The sequence below is a fragment of the Lipotes vexillifer genome, unplaced genomic scaffold (genome assembly GCF_000442215.2).
Source record: "Lipotes vexillifer unplaced genomic scaffold, Lipotes_vexillifer_v1.1 scaffold717, whole genome shotgun sequence".
In the NCBI taxonomy this organism is placed as follows: domain Eukaryota; kingdom Metazoa; phylum Chordata; class Mammalia; order Artiodactyla; family Lipotidae; genus Lipotes; species Lipotes vexillifer.
In genome coordinates this window covers 1,033,672-1,055,056 of record NW_006798707.1, presented here as the reverse complement: position 1 = coordinate 1,055,056, position 21,385 = coordinate 1,033,672, and the positions used below count along the sequence as shown (strand labels likewise).

General features: G+C 44.1%; 1 protein-coding gene across 2 annotated transcripts in view; it reads right to left on the bottom strand.

Moving 5' to 3' along the window:
* Nucleotides 1–21,385, bottom strand: part of MAPRE3 (microtubule associated protein RP/EB family member 3) — a 45,468-nt gene that overhangs the window by 23,044 nt on the left and 1,039 nt on the right. The window lies entirely within an intron of this gene.

Genomic DNA, 21,385 nt, shown 5'->3' with positions numbered 1-21,385 from the left:
AAAAAAAAAAAAAAAAAAAAAAAGTGTATTTGGATCTAATCCTACCTCTCCCATTATGGCCAAGTTGTCAAGTCATTGACTTTTCTCATCCATCTCATCCCTTCCATTATCACTGACATGCTCCTTGTCCAAATTGGCACTTTGTGACTTGACGGTATTCCTGACTCTAGTCTCCATTAAACTTTCTTACTCCTTTAGAAAGGACAAAGTTTCTAAAAACGCCGCTTTGAATCCTTGCCTCCCCCCCACACCAAACCTCCAGTGGCCCTTTACACCTACACAGAGTCTATAGGATAGAGACTAAACTTCTTGCGCTGGTGCTCACAATTTCACTCCACTCCTTCCCTCCTGTTCTTTTCTTTGGCTTCTCCATTCCTTAGACCCTCGGCCTCAGACTGGTGCTCTCCTGCCGCCACTCTTCCTAATACTGGAGCCCTGCCAGCCCTGACTCATACCTGGATGCCTTCTTCCTTTTAAGATGAGGCTCATGTTCCACCACTTCCGCAACCACTGGCTGATAGAATCAGGGTACCAGATTGCTGTGACGGCCTATGGCAAGGGGCTAAACCATTCAAAAGAAATACACATGAGGTTCTACATTTGGATCTTGAAAACCAAATGGAAGGAAGCAATGTGGCAGGGGACCTAAGGATCTGCAAACACGTAAGGGGTTTGAACTGATGAGAGCTCCGTGTGAGTTGCCACTGTGATGGGGCTGACAAAAGGCGACAGTGGCAGAGGCTGGGGAAGAGGACCCCACTGACTGAGCCCGTCATGGCCCTGACCCTGCTGTGCATTTTATTTACCTCACTTACTCCTCACAACATGGGGAGTATGACTGGGCTAAGGGTATCATCAGCTCCATTTTCTGGGCTTCATACCCACTACTTTGCAGACCGCCATTAAAGCAACCCCAGATCATTTTTTTATACAGCAGGTTTTCATTCGTTATCAGTTTTATGCACAGAGCTCCCTTTTTCTGTGAACAAAGTTTTATCGGAAGACAACCACACTCACTCACTCATTTACGTATTGTCTGTGGCTGCTTTCATATTACAACAGCACAACTGAATAGTCTTGACTGAGACAGTGCAGGTGGCGAAGTGTAAAGTACTGGCCCTTACAGAAAATGTCTACTGGTCCCTGCTAACAAGTATCTACATGGTATAGACAGGATTACCCATCATGAGGAATAGTGTGACTTGGAGATACTGTAAACAAGACAAATCCTTCTCCCTAGAGGTCACAAGGCAGCACCTTTATCAATGCAAAATAAGCTACAAACTTAGAAAAACTGTCACATGTCATTATGTAGAATCTGGTTGTAAAGGTAATAATAAACAGAAGGGTGGTTATGGTGAGATCTAGAAAAAAAAAAGTGGGCTATGTTAAAGTAAAGTAAAACTATGTTAGTGCAAGTTTAACATTATCCAAGGAGTGGCACTCTGTTTAGTTGACATTGGCATTCTAGTCACTAGGACAGTGCCTCTTCTAGTGGAGAGGGGAGAATTAATTAAGCTTGACCAGAGTGTGATGATATATCATTTATTAACATCTTGCAACTCTATCTGCTCTGATTTTATGCTCACAGAGCAAGCTCTGATTGCTTTTCTGATTTTCAAGGCACCGTACAGGGAAGACGTATATCCCTTGTTGTATTAAATGTATACTTTCTGGTACAAATGTGCCTGAGCAAATAAATATAAGTCGGTTTTCTCAGGGCTTAGGGACCTTAAGTAGAGCTGATCATTAAAGTATCAGATCTAAAGAGGCTAGATCCTGAACTGTGTCATTTCCCTTAGAATATGGCACAAAACAAAACAGTCAAAACAGCCAGATAGATCGTCAATACACCTCTTTCAAAGCGGGCCGATGCAAAAGTATGCTGAAATGTTGGACAGCTCCCACCTACAAAGATTAGGGCTCTAGCCAAATCCTGAGGTATCCTGGAAGCATTCCTTAAAGTCAATATTCTCAATAAGCTTCTGTCTTGTGGCAAAAGCCCACCCTCTACTCAGGAGAACGTGGCTCTTAAGGTGTCCATTATGGCTCTGGCTTCCCTGCTGAGCATGAACTTTCAGACCCAACCAGTGGCCAGGACCAAGCTGGGCCTACACTAGTAGGACAAAGGACAAGACCTGCCGTATTTCCTAAATCTAGCAAGCATCAGTGTTGGTAAGGCTGAGAAGGGGGCAGAGGGCTCGGCAGCTGGTCCTCAACCTGCCATTTCACTGGGCAGGGAGTCACACCCATACGCACCAAGTGATTATAGCAGAGTGTATTAAAACTACAACATGAATTCAGGGCAAGGGCAGTGACTTACATTAGTATTTTTAATTCTAAAGCATGGTGCAAAGTGGGTGCTTAATGTTTGTTGAGAGATCTGTTTTCTCTTCCCCTCAAACAATCCATCCACAACTTCTAGAATAGGTTAGTATTAAAAAAAAATCTGAGAACATTACTCAGTGAGAATGAGTGTCCTGCTTCCCACAAAATATGACTTGAAAACCTTTTACGGACAAAAAGCATTGCTGTAGTTTTTAGATGTAAATATAATAAATATGAACATATCTCATTTATTCTTCTCCCTTAATTACAGAAGGAATAACAGTTTCTGATTTCCCCAAATCATAAGGTTAAACAATTATACACATCCAGTTTTTCATAGGAAGTTGGCATAAAGGAAGGATGTGTGTGGGTTGTCGGTGGTGGTGAAGGACAGGAAATCAATTTTCATATGTATCGTCCTGGGGCTGATCAACCAAGCCTCCCCGGACTCTGTTTTAGATCTTCTAAATTCAGTAAGTACACACTGTGTATCCACCATGTGTCAGGGACAGTGTGGAGCACCGGTGACAGGCAGATGAACAGGATGAGGCCCCTGCCATCAAGGAGCTCACAGCTGAACCACGGGGAGAGACACACAGAATGATGACACATACAAGGGCTATAAAATCAATCCATTCTTCCCTGGTAATTATTTGAGCAATTACTCTCTTGGTAATCACTTTAATTGTTATTGAATTTGAAAAAGTAAAAAAGTGGTATTGAAATTCAAATACTATAGATGTGTATAAAATTAAAAAATTTCCTGGTATCAGGTACGTGTATTCTTCAGATCTTTTAATATACATACTCAAACTATGTATACACATATTTGTTCCATTGTTTAAAGAAAATATAAACATTCTATGACCTTTTTTCCCTTTAAAAATATCATGGTTACTTTTCCATGCAGTGTACAGAGATTCACCTCATTCTCTGATGGTTGCATAGTCTTTTGTACCCAAGAATAATTAATTTCTCTGAAAAGTTAGGGAAAGTTTTGGGCAAAAGGTGATACGTGATCTGGCCTTGAAAGAAGAACTGGAGCTCATCATAGTAAGAAAAGCCGATGCTTGTGATGAAGGAAGGGAGTGGGGACAGCCCGAGCGCGCATGCGAGGTGTGGAAACACACAGCGTCTTTGAGGGACCATCAGCAATCTGGAACACAGTGTTCCTCAAACTTTGCTGTGCATCAGAATCACCTTGGGAGTTTCTTAAAACTAGCTGTGCTGTCTCCTACCTTGAGACTCAGCAGGTTGGTGAACCCACGTCTTTGCTCTTACCAATACACTAGTCTGTCTCCCCTTCTATGATAGTGTGGATTCACACCATCCTCCATAAGACAAGGCAAATGAAGGCCCAGAAAGCCCCCATGGTGGCACAGGAGAAAATCCTGGCACCCTTACATTTTACTCTCACTTGGCCGTTTCATTCTCAGTCTTCTAGCATCCTCTCCTACACCAACTTTTCACTTTGTAGTTTTATATCATCTTTCATCTGAGAAGTTCAAAGTATTCCCAATGTTGACATCATGGTTGGGCAATGGGAACAGGTAATAACCTCATCTTATAGAAGGATAAATAGAGGCACTGGGGAACTCAACTTCCTACCACGGTGAGTGAACACGGAAGCTGAGAACAGAATTCAAATCTGCCTTTCATCCTGTTCATGATATTATTGTCCCTTCCCCTGAATTACAGACTTTGGATCACTTTTCTCATTAACTGAGGCAGTATGTGGAAAGCATCCTGCACAGTATCCAGCTCACAGCAGAGACAAGCCATTTCTCCCCTGGTAACAACCAAGTAGGGGCTGCCCAGGGCCTCCGGAGCTTACTGGGTGTTTCCTGACGTGCTGCTCAGACCAGTGAGCCAAGAGACACACCATGTAACAATGGCACCGGCAGTTAGAACCTGGCCTCCAGCCGGTCCGTCCGCCTAGGAGAGGAGAGTAGTGTGGTCTATAGAGAGGTGGCCCTAGGATGATGGGTTCTTTTTTTGTCCCCTACCTTGAACTTCATGCTCTAAACTAGAGCATGTATCCAATAAGCTGCTTCTTTTTAAAGTGAAGTTCATTAATTGGAGTCTCAGACCTTTGTGTTATGAAGAGAGGAGCTGAAGCAGAATTGAGCCATTAATTATCTGGCGAGGGTCCAAAGCACTCACCCTAACTTCTCATCATGTTTCACAAGCATGTAGGACACCTTTGTCTAATGCCTCGTCCTAGAAATGAGTTTGAGTGGTTAGGAACACAAACATTTCTGCCCTAATGGACTATTCTCTGATCCCTTTATTGGTTGTCAAATCTCCTTTTAAGATTCTCCAGCTTTATAGTCAATCATGAACAACCTTTTCAAAATAGGCCTTGAGTGTTTTCTAGTAGATAATTTTAATGTTGAGAATTAATTCTCTTCCTCCTGTCCTAACTCTGCTTCTTGGAAGTCAGCATGCCTTTCATCTGTAAATATGAAAATAAACATTAATAATTAATGACTTATCATCCTCTCCAAGTAGGAAGTTTTATTCACTTCTGAGGAAGAAATCATTATTTCCCAGAGTCAGAGAGACAGGTAGGAGCAGAATGGGAACTCTGCTTTTGATGGTCTTGATGTGCGTTCAGACTGCCTCGGGTAATTCCACCTGCCTTCAAGAGCAACTGTTACTGGGTTGCTCTCTCTTGAGTACTGACCCCTCTAGATGGAAATATGTTTCAAACGGTGGATCTTCAGCTTCCCACTCTCCTGTCTGACCAACACCCCCGTGAACCACCTCCATCTTTTACGATGGAGCCATAACATCTCCCACATGCCCTGTGCGCTGAACTCCCCAAGCCATTACAATGAACTTGCCCCGTTACCTCTAACCCCAGTACCATGTATACTTCTTGCGACTCATCCTTTGGCTCATCTCCAAGAGGCTGTGTCTCCACAGGGCAACAGTTCTATGACTGATGGCTGCATGAAATGCCCTTACAGACCCATTCAGCTAGGCTGCTTGATAAGCACCAAAGGTGAAGGCTGTAGGAGACACCCCCGCCACATGTCATCACCTCGAAAGCTTAAAGGGAGAACTTCACCTTGCCTAGCTCACATTCATACCCCATCTCTTCAAAAAATTTATTTATTTATTTATTTATTACCATTTTCTGCCTAGAAGAACCTGTGAGTGTAATGCATTCCATGTTTACTACCTCTGCAAAAGACGTGTTTCCTTCGATACTGCCTTTCTCACTTCAGGGAGTAGCATCTAATTTGAACACTCAGGGATGTGGTAAACAGATCCTTCATTCTTACCTACACCCTTTAGGATCTGCAGACTGCAGTAGGCCCCCACAAAATGTCATTGTCCTAATCCCTGGAACCTGTGAATATGGTACCTTAAGTGGCAAAAGAGGCTTTGCACATGTAATTAAGTTAAGGATTTTGTGATGGGAAGATTAGTCTGGATTATCCAGGTGGCCCTAACATAATCACAGGGGTCCTTATAAGGGGGAAGGGAGGGGTAAGAGAGAAGATGTGATGATGGCAGCCAAGGTTGGAGTGATGCAGGGCCACAAGCCAAGGAATGCAGGCGGCCTCTAGAAGCTGGAAAAGGCGAGGAAAGGATCTTCTCCTAGAGCCTCCAGAAGGAACACAGCCTTGCCAACACCTTGATTTTTAACCCACTGCATTAGTTCCTAGGGCTGCTGTAGCAAATTGCCACACACTGGATAGCTTAAACGAACAGAAATTTATGCTCTCACTGTTCTGGAGGTCAGAAGTCCAAAATCAAGGTGTCAGCTGGGCTGCACTCCCTTTGCAGGCTCTAGGGGGAATCCGTTCTTTCCCTTTTCTAGTTTCTGGTGGCTCCAGGCATTCCTTGGCTTGTGACCACATCACTCCAATCTCTGCCTCTGTGGTCACACTGCCTCCTCTTCTCTCTCAAAACTCCCTTCATCTCTCACTTATAAGGATACCTATGACTGAATCTAGGGCCCACCCAGATAATCCCTTTTCAAGATTCGTAATCACACCTTTCGTCGTATAAGGTAATATTCACAGGTTTTGAGGATTAGGACTCGGGGAGACCACGTTTGGCCCACTATACCTATTTCAGACCCCCAGAACTGTAAGATAATAGATTTACATTGTTCTAAGCAACTACGTTCATGGTAATCTGTTATAGCAGTAATAGGAAACTAATACACAGACTGATCATATCTCCTCTCACTTGGATTCTCTAAGCTGAAGAGTCCCTCTTTGTTCTCCTACTCTGTGGAGATGGCTCTGGGTTATGCTGGTTGTTCTGTGACCTTGGCACTGGCCTAGGCCAGACCTGAGGTGGTGGAGCCTACCTCTGCCATGTTACTTCTATGAGGATGGCTTCACCTACTCAGATCCACACTGTCAGAACATGGAGAAATGAGATGTACAGAGGAGAACCTAGAACTAGAATACCGTGAAACATCTCACGAGCTGGGAGGATGGCCCAGGTGCGATTCGGACTGACTCTGAGGAAGAGCCAACATCCTTCCCCAAAGGGAAGAAAAGAGTTTCAACAGCACGTATCCTAACCTCCCTCAGGGCTGAAGCACATCTATCTAAATGGTACTAAGCAGCTGATAACTAGGCTGGGGAAGGAAGAATTCAGAACCTGGGAATGTCCCTTCTACTCCTTCAGTGTTTCAGTGAATTTAGGCATTTCAGCTAGTAATCCTGACACATTTAGACATGTGCAGGTAAGTCTAGCTGGGGCAGAGTTTTATTCTGCTTAAACAAGTCACTGGCCCTATGTTTCAGCTTCTTCACTAGCACAGTGAAAGCATCTCCCAGGGATGAATTCAAAACAAAGTTCCCTGACGTTATTTCAGTGTCTTGGAAATAGTGCTACTGGGGACAAAACCAAATAAGATGTTACCTGGGACAATGGAAAGTGCTTTCCACGTGTATCTTGCACTGGTTCTTGAACATGACTACTGGAGACATTGTAAGTGGACAGGATCTTAACGTAATTAAAACCTGGGAGAAAATGTAGCAATGCATTCACTGTAGTAAACAACAGTGGTGGCAACAGGTTTTGTGAATGGAGGGGCTTGGGGCTGGTAATCTGGTGCGAAGAGGGAGACAGAAGAGAGTCTTGAAACTGTGTTTGCAGAACCACACACATTTGTATTTGGACTATAGGTTCACCTGGGCGGCTCTGCAAGGGGGCAGTACTAAAGCCCACCATGGCCACCCCTTGATGCCACTATTGTTTGAGTGGTGGAATTACAATGGCTTTAATTTCCTTGTTTACTTTTTTCTATCTTTTCCATTTTTTCTATAAATGAAAAATAGTAGGATCTCATGTTTTTAGAAAGAAATAATAAATATGTTAGAGTATGTATGTAGAAAAAAAGCTGGAATATTCAACAAAATTGTGGCACTGATTTCTCCTTGGGGGACAAGGTTATGGAAGACTTCTACTTTCTACATTATGCATTTCTGTAATGTTTTAATTTTAAAATATTGTAAAGGCAATTTTGACTTACATTTGTTATCCAAAAAAGGTTTTTTTGATGACTACTATACACTAAAGGCATTAGTTAAAGGCACATTGCTCTAAGAAATTTTTCTGAAATATGGGCTAGGTAACAGTGATTTTTGAGAATAATTTTTTTTTTAATTCATAGGAAAGCTAATGTATGGATACAGATTAGGACGCACGGATTATTAGGGTGAGAATGAGACAAGTGATACAAAAATTCTCAAGAGTGTTGTTCAGAGGAATGACAGGACTTGGCAGCTCTCTGAAGAATCCTTTTCCAAACCCTAAATCTCCAACAGGGGGAAAAGGACCAGAGGTGAGAGGCGGCTGCTGTTTAGGGACAACCTGTAGTAAAGGCTTCTCGGTCAACCACCAAGGGCGGCTCAGGTGCCTGAGAAAGCTACCTAAGGAAGCCAATTGGCAGCCTCTCGGGAGAGACTTTTAGAAGGGGCTGTCAATGCCAGAAAACCAAACAGTTCTAGGAGCTCTAAAACAACTAGTTATTATTCCCTCATCCTTCCCAAAGAGGTCATCTGCTCCAGGCAGGAAGTAACATAATTTCCACAGAACTGCATCTGACAGATGCTGCCAGAACTATCTGAGTTCAGATGATGAGCTCTGAAGATGAAGCAGCAAATTGGACCTCCTTAAGTACTCCTGACAGGGCTTCAAGAGGCCTCGGAAACAAAGTCCTCTCGAGTTACGATCTTCAGCACATCCCAGAACAGCTCTGGGCCAAAGCAGTGCCTGGCTGGGTCTTGCTAATGGAGCCTTCCAGGCCATGGGAAGTCCTCTGGGCTACAGTCAGAGGCTTGTCACGTCTGGGAAGGCGCAGGGCACTGAACCTAGGCTGGCTAGGTTCGGAAAGATGCCTCAAGAAGCAGATCAGTTCTCTGGAAGTTGGGGGGCGGGGTGAGGGTGCTACAGGAGGAAGAGGAGTTCTGGAGTCTATCCTGGGGACCCAGGGGACTCCTGGGTCAAGGGCTGGTCGCCCATACCCAGGAGAGGGGGAAATGGGCCCTTGGGAGAGCTTACACCAGGCAAGTCGCCTTTGTCTTTATGTGAGCACAGATTACGTGGAGGGTTTGGTCTCTAAACGTCCTGTCTCTCTGTTACTGGAAAGGTTCCTCTGCCCAAGTGAGGCCTTGCTGAATAGGGTGGTGGTATCTGTCCTCTTCTTCCCTTCTCCCGCTCAGGGGAGCTGGTTTGGCCTCTTCCCGGTTTCCGGTGCCACTCCTTGCTAACGTGGAGACCGAGAGGTCCAAGAGCCGCTTCTTCTGTTACTTTTGTCCAGTAGGGACGAATGTGAGGGCTTTCGGTTTATTATTGCAGCCACTATCTAGTCACTCCTAGGAACTGCCTCACAGAACTAAGGACTGACAGCAACAAAGTACCCCTCAGAAATCCACTCGCTCAGCAATTATTTGTTGAGCCTCAACAATTTCTAGGTCTCATATGGATGAGTCAGTCAGTCTTGATCCTTGATTCATGAAGCCTGTTACCTAGTGAAATAGGTAAGTAGTAATAAAATCATACAAATAACTACGTAATTATAATCACATTAAGTGCTGTAGAGTAAACATATACAACTAGGGTGTTTGGAAAGCAATGGCTTTCTGCCTCTTAGTGAAAGATACATTTTATATTCAATCCAATACATACACAAACACACACACCCAGACGTAGATAATAAAACAAAAGTTCCATTAAACAATTCTTACTCTTACTATGAGTGATGCCCTCTGATATTTTCTGGTCTTTTCATTTGTTTTTTTTTTTTTTGGCTGTACCGCGTGGCTTGTGGGATCCCCGACCAGGGATTGAACCTGTGCCCCCTGCAGTGGACGCACGGAGTCCTAACTACTGGACCACCAGGGAATTCCCTGCCCTTTTCATTTAGAAAATGCTGGTTACAACCCAATAAATTGGTCTCACAACCAATTAGTGGTTGTAATCTACGATTTGAAAAACCCTGTCATGGGGTCCCCAACCTCGAGTGGAGTGAGGATGGAGGTTACAGAACACCTTCCCCTAGGGAATGACATTTAGGCCAAGACACAGTGAGGTTACGGAGACTCGGCCCAAAAAGGCCAGGAAAGAATGCTCCAGACAGAGGGAACAGCATATGCAAAGACCCCTCATTTAAGAGAAAAGGAGAGTGGGGATCAAGGAAGAGATGTGCCTTGTTCAAGGCCGTGTAACTCTAAGCCCAAGTCTCCTAACTCCGAGTTCAAGGTTCTTAAGCGTGCACTGCAGCGGATTAGTTGTAGGCTTCCTCTTCATTTTGCTACTGATGGGCCAAGGGCTAATTCTTCAGACCTAGGCTGACTAGGAGGCAAGAGAAAAGAGCAACGGCAGGGGGCTATGTTTACAAAGGGCCCGTTTAATTCTCCATGCAAAACAATGCACCTTAGCGCCTACCCCACCTGGCTTGAGGCCTGCACTGGGGAGCTGTTTGTTCCTTCCTGGTAGGGACTGGCTGGGAGCCGTACTCCTGCTTAGTCCTGGCTTTAATGAAACACCATTTACAAAATGTCCAGACTCAGCTGAAGGCCCTGGAAAGGACGCAGAGCGCTGGCTCTGGCTTTTCCATGTCCCTGTGTTGATGTTGGCACTCCCTTTCCATGTGTTTTCACCTTGCTCATTTCCCTGCTTGGCCCCTGTGACTGCTATGCATGGTCAGCTGTGTAAAGGGCTTTAGTTGTGTGGTATCATGGTAATGTGAATATTGCAAGTGGAATAGAGGCCACAACCAAGGGTGTCAGTCAGAGTCAGGGTCAAAGTGGATGATCTAGGAGGACATGAGAAGGAGACCGGTCACAGGAGGCAAGGGCCTTAGGCCAAGTTTCAAAACAGGCAAGAGAGAAACAGAGCTGCTATATACAGTTGTACAGTTTGTACACTGCACAAAGCACCCAGGGAGGGGGTGAGTGAGGCTGAAACGGAACCCACAGTCCACTCACAAAACTGCGTCCCTGGCAAGGGGCTGTATCTGCCTGGAGGAAGAACCTTCACGGACAGAGGCCAGAGAGGAATGGCTCGGTAGGGCTCCCGGGCAGAGTCGGAAACAGCCAGGCCAACACAACAGTGCATCGAAAATATGACTGCCGAACCTAGGGAAGGTCAGCCTGCTCAGGTTTTGAACACTAAAACCATGTGGGTGGATAAGGGCTGGTGGTTGGGTGCCACTCCATAGCGACAAGCTGTGACCACAGGAGCAATGGCTGAAAGCAAAGACACCTCACGGTGCAAGCCCCTTATCAAGCCGGACTCTGTGAAGCTCCTCCATCTTCATTTCTCCTCCATCAACCTCAGAGGTAATCCTGCCACACCCTGGAAGCACAGCTCTGCACCAGAGATTTTAGCTACAAAAATGTTGCTGGTAATACGTGCCCATATGTTAAGGGAAGAAACAACAACAACAACAAAACAACAACAAACACACCCCCAAACGTTCTACAAAGGTGAATAATTAAAAGTAAAACCAGCCTCTTAAAATTAAAATCTTCCTCTGTCAAAAACCTCCTCACGGCTCATCGCTCACCTTCCAATCCCCCTTTCTGTTCTCACTGGAGCCTGGAATTACTTTCCCCCTCATTCTGCTGACAACCAGTGCCTGTCTTAGATTTGCAGCGCTTCCTTCCACCTCTGACCTTAGGGCCAGCTGCTTCACTGCCATCTCAAACTCTGCCTCCCCAGAAACCTTGCCCCGAGCATGCTAAGCCACCCCCATCCTCGTGCTGCCCCACTTACTGCTGCTTCTCCAGGCTAGAGGACTTCAGAGCCCTCCTTAGCCCTTAGGAATTCATGGGCCCAACTCAGCCCTCACCCTTGCACAACAAGACTTTCATTCACCTCTCAAACGCCCAGGCTCATTTCTCACAGTGGTTAATTCAGACCTTCAGGACCTCGCCCCCCACCTCAGCAAGCAGCCTTGGCTCTGTCTCACTAAGGAAAAGGTCTTTTATTAGTAGGAACTCCAGTCATCTCCCCTGGACTTCACCCTGCACGTCAGGGGTAGAAAGAGCTATACACTGTCCTCCTATCAGTCTCAGAAGAAGGGAGTCCTTCCCTCTCCTGCAAAGTTATCCCTTCCCTGGTGTTCTCAAGATCATTCCTATTTGCTCGCTTTCTCTCTTGTATGTGGATTATTTTCCTCAAATAACTCCTTTTCCTTTCCACCATCAAACATGCTCATGTCTCCTTATTTTCAGAAATCATTCCAAGTCAACACTAAGCTCTTAACTCTGATTGTAAGTTGGTTGGATCACCATGGAGAACAATGTGTAATAAGGCTATTAAAACAACAACAATATGGAAACAATCTAAGTGTCCATCAGTGGATGAACGGATAAAGAAACTGCAGTATATATACAGAACGGAATATTATTCAGCCAAAGAAAAGAATGGAATCCTGCCATTTACAACATGGATTGACCTTGAGGGCATTATGCTAAAAGAAGTATATTGGACAGAGAAAGACAAATACTGTATTATCTCGCTTATATGTGAAATCTAAAAACACTGAACTCATAGACACAGAGAACAGTTCGGTGACTGCCAGAGGTCGGGGTGGGGGTGAGGGAACTGGGTGAACGTGGTCAAAAGGCACAAACTTCCGGTTATAAAATAAATAAGTCCTGGGGGATATAATGTACAGCATGGTGACTATAGTTAATGATACTGTATTATGTATTTGAAAGTTGCTAAGAGAGCAGATCTTAAAAGATCGTAACAAAAATAATTGTAACTATGTGTGGTGACGTACATTAACTAGACTTATCATGGTGATCTTTTTGCAGTATATACAAATATTGAATCATTATTTGCACACCTGAAACCAATATAATGTTATATGTCAATTATATCTCAATTAAAAAAAAAACTAACATGGTTTGTACCATTTGCCTCAGTAACTCTGCTTTATAGGATATACCCCTGAAGAAATAACCCAAAAAGGAAAAAAAAGTAATTTGTACAGTGATGTTCAGAGCAGAGATACTTACACTTGCAAAATATTGGAAATACCCTAACTGCCCAATAATAGATTGATGGTTAAGCACATTTTGGTATCACTATAGTGGAATACCACAGAGGGAATGGGACATTTGCAGTGACAAACCTATGGATTATGCTGATATAGAGAAATCTGTGGATGAAGCACACTTTAATACACAAAAACTACATAAACAAAAAATCCATGCTTACTAAAATTTTATATATGTTTGATTATAAAGAACAGAATTGTAACAAAAAAAGTTTGATCCTGCTGCTTCTTCTGGTTACTATTTTTCCCCCCTTCCCTGTTGCCGTTCTCTGGTGACTATCTATTGCCTCTACTTTCTCTGTACCCAGTTCCCTGCTTAACGCTACCCAATCCGGCTTCCATCTCCAGCGTTTTACTGGAGTGACAACCTTGCCATGATTTTCTTCTGGATGAATCCTTGAGTCTAGTTAAACCAGCAGCACTGAAGCTCTCTTCCCTTGCTCTGAAACCTCCTACTTCCCCACATTGCTGCACTTTTTTCCTAATTATGGACAATTCTCAAAGCTTACTACTTGGGGCTCTGGTCTTTGTGCTCTGTACCCAAGACCCCTGGAGAAACCCCCTTTCAGGGAAGCCATTGCTCCTGTGTTGTTGACTCTCACACCCATAGCTCCATCCAACCTCATCCTCAGCTTCTGGGCTTTTGTGATCACTCCACTTGGATGTCTCCAATTGTCATATTTAGTTCTCCATGCCTAAACCAAAACTTACCTCCAAACTGTCTCTTCAACTTCCTAATTTCTGACTAATGTCCCCAATGTTGTCCAAACTCTCACAGCCTCAATTTGGTAAAGGTGACCTACTTATGATCCTTGGCCAGTCACTCCTTCCAAGATGTGGCACCTTGCCTCGTGGAAAGCCCTCTCTGGTGTCCTGTCTACTCAAAGCCTTCTCACCTTCAGGACAAGCTCAGGGTCTGCTTCCTTTGTGAAGTCTTTTCTGATTACTCCAGTTCACAATGATTATTTTCCTCTCAGAGCCCTTTTTGAATTTAGACTCTGTAGTGCTAGTGACTCACAATATGTTGTTCTTTTCATTTTTTTTGCCTGAACTCTCCTACTCACCTGTCCTCTGGTGGGTGGGATCCTGTGCTACCCTGCGTACCCAGCTCCGATATGTTTCCCTCTCTAGAGGAAGGCTTCCCCAGCTCTTACACGCTCAGGGTCACTCTTCTGCCTGGGTTACCAAAGCACCCTTTCCCATCACTGCTGGCGTTCCCACCCCCTTGTGTGATAGCGATTTATATAATTTTGTGTCCAATTCTCTTGCCAGAATGTTAGCTGAGTTCCTTAAGGGCAGAAACCATGGCTTATACCACAAAGCAGCACAGATGTATTATCAACCCCCAGTGTCATCATGCACGCTAATCATTCCACACATCCACCTTATCTTCCAAACCAGACTGAAGTTTCTCATGGACAGGGGTTGAATCTCATTTCTTTTATACCCCATAATGACTCAGAATACAAAACAGAAAGGACTTGAAGAGATCTTATTAAGAGTATACTTAGAATAAGGCCTTATGAAGACAATACGCAAATTTATATGAATAACCTATAAACCTGGAAACTATACTATCTGGGGAATACAAATGTTATCAACTCTCCAAACACTGTACCTTGCTATTTTAGGGCCAGCATAACACATCTCTGTACTTAGCAGTGGTCCTGTCACTTAAAGGTGTTAATAGGATGCCCAAACTGGGAGCTTTCAGCTGTGAACTCTACCCATCTAAAATCAGGACAGATCACAGACTGAATCAGAGACCCTGATAAGTGGCAATAATCTGCAGGGACGGGAGTGGGGGTTGACGGCTGTCTGCCAAGAGTCTGGTGCTGCAGAAAAGTCTAGCAACACAGTGCATGTTACACCACTGGAGATAAGCCTTCAGTGAGACACTCCCCATATGGGAAGGGATATTTAATTTCATCCAGTGGTCCAAGGCCTGCCCCTTTCACATGGCACAGCACACAGCAGCTCAACTATGATCCTGCTGACTCAGAGCAGCTGAGATTTCATTTCTTACCAGGCAGGAAACACCATTTAAATTACCAGGTGACCAGGACAACACCCTCAAGAGAAGATGAATGCTTCTCCCACAGTCGCTCTCTCCAGGTGGTGGAGTGTCCCCAGCGAGCCACACCCAAAGACATGTTCACTAATAATCCCAGGTGGCAGGGTAGGCCTCCACCCTGTCTGGGACAGGTGTCTGGGGAGTCAGAATCACTTGGAAGAAGAGGCAGACCCTGCTTAGAGAACATTTATATAGCAGCACAGGCCGAGCTGTGTGATAAACCACATGGTTCCTCAGCTCTACGTCCTGGTGCTCAGAGGTGGGCCGACACCACCACTGGTAGACGGCCGGTATCAGCCCACTGGATAGGCCACTGAGATGATGCACAGTGTGTGCGTGGATGGGAAAATGAATGAGAGGACAGCAGCGGCCGGGCCAGCCCCTCCCATCACAGTCAGCAGCTCCAGGGACCTGCCCCGCCCATCCCCGCAGAGGACCTCTGCTGCCAGGTGGCCACCCAACCTTCTCCACCCACACCTGGAAGAAAAAGGGCCTCTGAGCTGATGGCGGAACAGAATATGGCCAGGGCAAAGGGAGGAAGGAGGCTGCTGCAGGCCTGAGTGGAGTCTTTCAAAACAGATAGTTCAGATAGGTGGTGCACAACTGCCAAAACAAGGGAGAGAGCCTCAAATAAGGCCCCTGAGACATGGGGGAACCAGGATACCAGAGAATCTGCAAAGACATGGGGAGAAAAAGTCCACCCAAATGGAGCCCTGTGGTACACGGGGTTTTACTGAAATCTGATAAATCTAAACAGCAAAAGTGAAGAGGCAAAGAAGACTATATTGTAAGACACTTTCTTTTCATAATTTTTTTTTACATCTCATTTGAGTCAAGAGAGACTATTTCATTTGGACAGTTGGACTTGAGAGTTTCTGGACTACGGTTTTAAGTCACACACCCACACAGTAATGCTCCAGGCGCGCTCACCCTCAAAGAAGGAATGAAGCGCTATGTAAAGGAACACCTTTGAGAAGTGTTTACCTTGAATCATGACCAGAGTGAAACAAAATAATAAAAAATTAAATACCTTGAGATCTTCTTAGTGATTGTTCTACTATATGGAAACTACACCTCACTGGTTTAAAAATTTTGTAATGAAAGTTATAGCTGCTTAATGCAGAAAGGTTTGGAACACACTGAAAAGCACTCAGAAAAAAAAGTAATCTCATTACTTAAAGATAATCACTTATGGTTTTGGCATATGCCCTTCTAGTACCTTTTCATATATTTTAAAATAAAATTGGTACCATTCTCAACACACAATTTTGCATCCTTTTTTCATTGATTATATCAAAAGTTTCTGACATCAAAAAATATTCTACAAGATTTTTGATGCCCGTGCAGTATTTTATCTAGGTGAACTGACCAATGCCTAATTATTGATCCTTTTGGTTGTTTTAACTAGTTGATATTATTAATAATGATTAGAATTAATAATGTTGCATTAATGAAAATCACTGTATAGGTATTTTTATATACATCTCTGATTTTCGCAATATTCCTAGAACAGCAATCTCTGATCTAAACATATGCTCCTTTTAACGTTTTTGATACATACTGTCAAAACTCCTCGGGCAAATTTGAAGCCATGCTTCTTGCTCAGTTATTTTAAACATATCACACAACTGGTATGTATCTCCTAAATACAGGAGATAGTTTCAGGAAAAAAATCATTTTACATGGAGTCACAACATTTAGATAGGCCAAATCTTTATTTACTTCAGGCAAATGATGTGTCCAGAGCTCAAAACACTGATGTTACGTTATACCCATTTAGGAAAGTTGGTAGGGCACGATGCTAGTGAGAACAAGATATTGGACTTAGGCCAGTATTAGCCAGTCAACTCTACACAGAGGAAAAACCATCCTTGGCCACAGGAAGCCTCACCAATCTTGGCCAGCTGTTGCCCAAATCTGTACTCTTGGCCAAAGGGAAGACTGCGTGATGGAATGTGGATTACTCATCATAACCCATCCTAACGCTTGGTTAAGCAAGTCAAAGCACGCGTCCAATGATAGGTGTGTCATCTTTCTATAATAAACAGGACACCTGGCTAGGAAACACAACTGACCAACTTAGGAGAAAATTAAAGCTCAATCATACTTAATAATTTTGTCAGTTTATCAGTGATTCCTAGGGGAAGCAGTTAATAAATCACTGTGGGAAAGTTGTGCTCTATCAGCCCGATCTGATCTAAAACGCAGCTACCATAACAGAGTAGGTCAGCATTTCAGCTGGGTGCCATTATACTTCAAGCCCTCTTCATGCTAAGTAAGGGGCACAGATTTTTTCATAAAGGTCATCTGGTCAGATGCCATTTTCATCCATAGTTGAAAATTAAAATAGCTTATTAGAATAACAATGATTACTTCAACTGTTCAAGAGAAGGAAGGGACAATTCTCAAGAAGGGAGTGAAGAGACTAGGAAGAGGTGGTGAGGTAGGAGGTCAGTGAAGTATCCTGGGCTGCCAGGAAGCAGCCACTTTGGAGGGTCCTGTCCTTACCTCCGAGCCTGGTTTGCTGCAAACTGGCTTGGCCTGTTTGAAGGAAGCAGTCTAACCCTCTCTGCCCCAAGCACTGCCGGCTCCAAGTAAAGCCAACTGCTTCTTGCTCACCGAAATGTACTTGCTGAAAAACAACCACTACCAACTCTACTGGTCTTCATTAAATTACAAAAGCACACATGCTTCTTCCAACAATTCACAGGTAGAATTATATATGAAAAAAAGAAGTTCTCCTTTGAGTGTCCTTTTCACTCCTCCACACTCAAATTCCACTTCCCAGAGGTTAAAACTATGGTGTTTAAATTTTCAGTCTTAAGATGCCTATTTATGAGTATTTTCTTTCCAAATGAAATTTTTAGGAATTTAAATTCATTTGTGTTCCACCTGAATGGCTTGCCCGGGCTCCCTAATTACGTGGCAGTCTCCGCCTTGACTCCATCTGGAACCGTTGCCACCCCAAATGACCTCCCTTTACCTCTCCTCACTAGCAAGGAGGTTTCCCTCCTAAGGCAGATAGCTCCTCTCCTGGGCCCTCCAGATCTCCCAGATGCAGAGCTGATCTGAGCAGTCACCAATTAAAGCTACACCTCTCATAGTAGAGGAACTGAATGAAGGCCATTGCGAGCTTGACTCACGAGGGAGAGCTCAGCAGCTTTTCCATTTCAAATTAAGATCACTCCCCAGACTGGCCTCCCCAGCGGAGGACTAACCGCCACCACGACATACACAAACGCACGAAGTCTCTGCTCTCCCAGTCAACTGCTCCCGGCCTGCCAGCCTTTCAGATAACCAGGTCAGCTGAATACATGGAGACAAAGGGGCAGTTCATATACTCCTATTTTGGCAGTTGAAATAACACTGCAAGTGCCAGGTCTTCACAGGATAAATCCCTCTGTGCATGTCAAACACACTGAGAGGCCTGCTGGGAGATGGGGGTTGCTGAATTGAGGGGCCAAGATGGACTTAGGTCATGATAAAATTTGGAAAGCATTATTTTTTATTTTATACTTTAGTAATATAAATTAATGGTTGCTATCTCTTATTAAGCAGGTACTCGACACACTTCCTTTCATTGAATCCTCCCAACCACCCTGTAAAACAGATGGGTATCATTTAAGGCTTGCAGATGAGAAAACTGGCACTCAGGTTCCATAACACACCCAAGGCCACATGGTCAGGAAGTGGTGGGACTGGGATTTGAACGCAGGTTTGTCTGCTTCCAGAGGCCAGACCACCTCCCTTTCTCAAGGACAGGGATTAGAAATCTCTATGGCTTCCAGGAACCACAGAAGGTTACATTCTGGGAGCTGGAAGATAATCCAGTTTGCTCCTCCTCTCGGTCCCCTTTCAGCCCTCTCCACCTTGCTTCCTGGAATACAGCAGTAGCCTCACAGATAAGTTGCAAAGACTTCAAACGCCCACCTTCGCGTTTGTTTTACGTTAGATGATGTAAATTTAAGAAAGGAAAAACTTCCTTGAAGTTGAAATGCACTGCGTGGGGAAAAAATATTTTTGAGATGGCAAGAATAAATATTTAATTAGACAGTGTGACACTCAATTTCACCTGGCTTTGCAATCAGATAAAAAACAAGCTACAGGGCTTGTTTACAGGGCTAATTACAGACTACTAAATTATTTTTTATTAAAACCCTCTAGAATATTAAATATGAGGGATGAGGTAACATGGTATTGTAGAATAGCCCTAGACTGGCAATCTGGGTTCTAATCCTGACTCAGCCACTAATAACTACCAACATTAATTTGCATGGTGTACACAGCTGACAAAATGTTTTCACATACTTTCTACATTAGTTGGGTGACCTAAGGCAAGTCACTAACTCTTGGTGTCTCATACTGAAATCTGGAAATGAGAACACTGAACCATCTGAAGTCCTCTCCACTTCTAACATCCTATGGCGGGGAGGACATGTGCCTTAGGATCTTTAAAAATATGTCTGTGAACAAATCAGATGCATTTTCGTTCAGAAAAATTACATTTTCTGCTCAGCTTCTGAAAGATGTTACTTGGCTAAATTCAGGTATAGCTCATAAGATGTTTGCTGCCAGCTAGTTGGCTCAGCTTCTGGAGGGTACCATATGAAGGCCTTGGGATGGATTCCCACATAGGAACTTTCCTCTCTTCAATAGCCAACTGCCATGCCTAACTGCGGTCAATCATCTTACATACATAACCCCACAGAGTAGGCTGGCTTAGGGAAAGGACTTAAGGAAATCCGTCCTCACAATGCATGCACTCTCAGGATCATCACATACCCAGGAATATTATAAATATCATTCTCAGTTCTAAGACATGCAAATCCTTCCTTCAAATCTTGCCGCTTCCTGGCTATTTTAATGTTCCTGAAATTAGGAGGCACCGTAGACTCAACATATATATTTTGATCTGGTAGTGTTAAATGAGTTTACCTAAAAGCTGCTGGTAAATTGCTGGTGTGTCTTAGAATCAAGGAAATATAGTGCTACAAAACTACAACATAGATCACATACATTTAGGTCTAATTTGGTTCAAATCATGTCCCTCTCCCTGATCTTAACAATTACACTCAGTAACAACTGGATAGGCAACGTATAAGACACAGGTATTAGTCCTGTTTCCCAACAGCAGCAGTTTAAAAGGCATTCCATCATTATCTCATAAAATACAGGTATGGATTTTAAAGGCAAATTAACCTATATAAAAACCACTGTGATGCTCTGGAAATGTCCTATCCCACAGTAAACTGTAAAGGGAACATTTTACTCACACCCTCCTGATCTATCTAGCCTTGACACATTTTCTTGCTTCTTAATTCACAACCCTCCACCCCAGTAATATCGCTGATTCCCAAAATACACTCAACCCAGGAGGAGCAGCTCTCCAGCACAGCTGTCTGCTCCTGCCCTGCTCGGGTATTTCGGTGAGCTATGCAACACAGAGAGGACCACACAGAAGGAATGTAACTCTCAGGCCCCACAGTTCCCATCGCCCCGCAGGCAGGTGCATCCCACCAAACCCCAGACTGGCATTCGAAACAGAAGAAACTGCACGGCTGCATGGGGGCAGTAGTCTTCCTGAACTTCATCTCTATGTTTAAAACTAGGGCGACAGCCGTCTTTGCTACTGTAAACTAATCTGATGGGCATGGGGGCGGGGAGTGGCTCTGAGGAGGCTGCCAATAGGCCATGATTGAGCAAAGTCAAGGCGCAAAATCGTTATTTCTCACTGTTTGCAAGCCAGAAACTCCAAATTTGTGGGTTCTTCACCATGATTTTTAGAACTGAACCATCTACGCCTTTTGCACGTAGAAGTAAAAGTAAAAAACCCAAAGCCTCTTCTACAGTTGAACGGGGTGATATTTACACACGTTTTCTAACAGCACACTGAAATCTGCAAGCAAAAAAAAAAAAAAAAAAAAAAAAAAAAAGAATCAAAGGAAGTTGGCAATGAGGTACACACAGCAGTTAGGAGCCCTCGAGTTGAGGCACGTTTATTAAGAGACAGCTTCTGGCTGTGCGCACCAACTCTAACTTCAGCTCCATTTCTTCTGAAAAAAGAAAACAGTTTGGGGTCCTGCTCTATTCCAAGATCAGGGAATGCACGATGGGCAGGTGGATGGGTAGCAAACATAACCCAGGGAATTGTTCAAATATGCTAGAACCCCTATCAGGTGACAGTCCCCACAGAGACACAGCTGCAGGAAACGGGGGGCGCAAGCCTCAGCCCTACACCAGAGAGAAACCTCAGTTTCTCCTCCTCCTTCTCCGCTCTCTGCACATGTTACGTTAAAACTCACTCTTGCCCAGCTGGTTACCACTTGGAATTTACAGGTATCAGAGATCACAACCCTTCAATATACAAACAGTAGGCATTTGCTACGGGTATCAGGCCTGTTTCCAAACCTCCCATTATATCCATGTTGTACTGC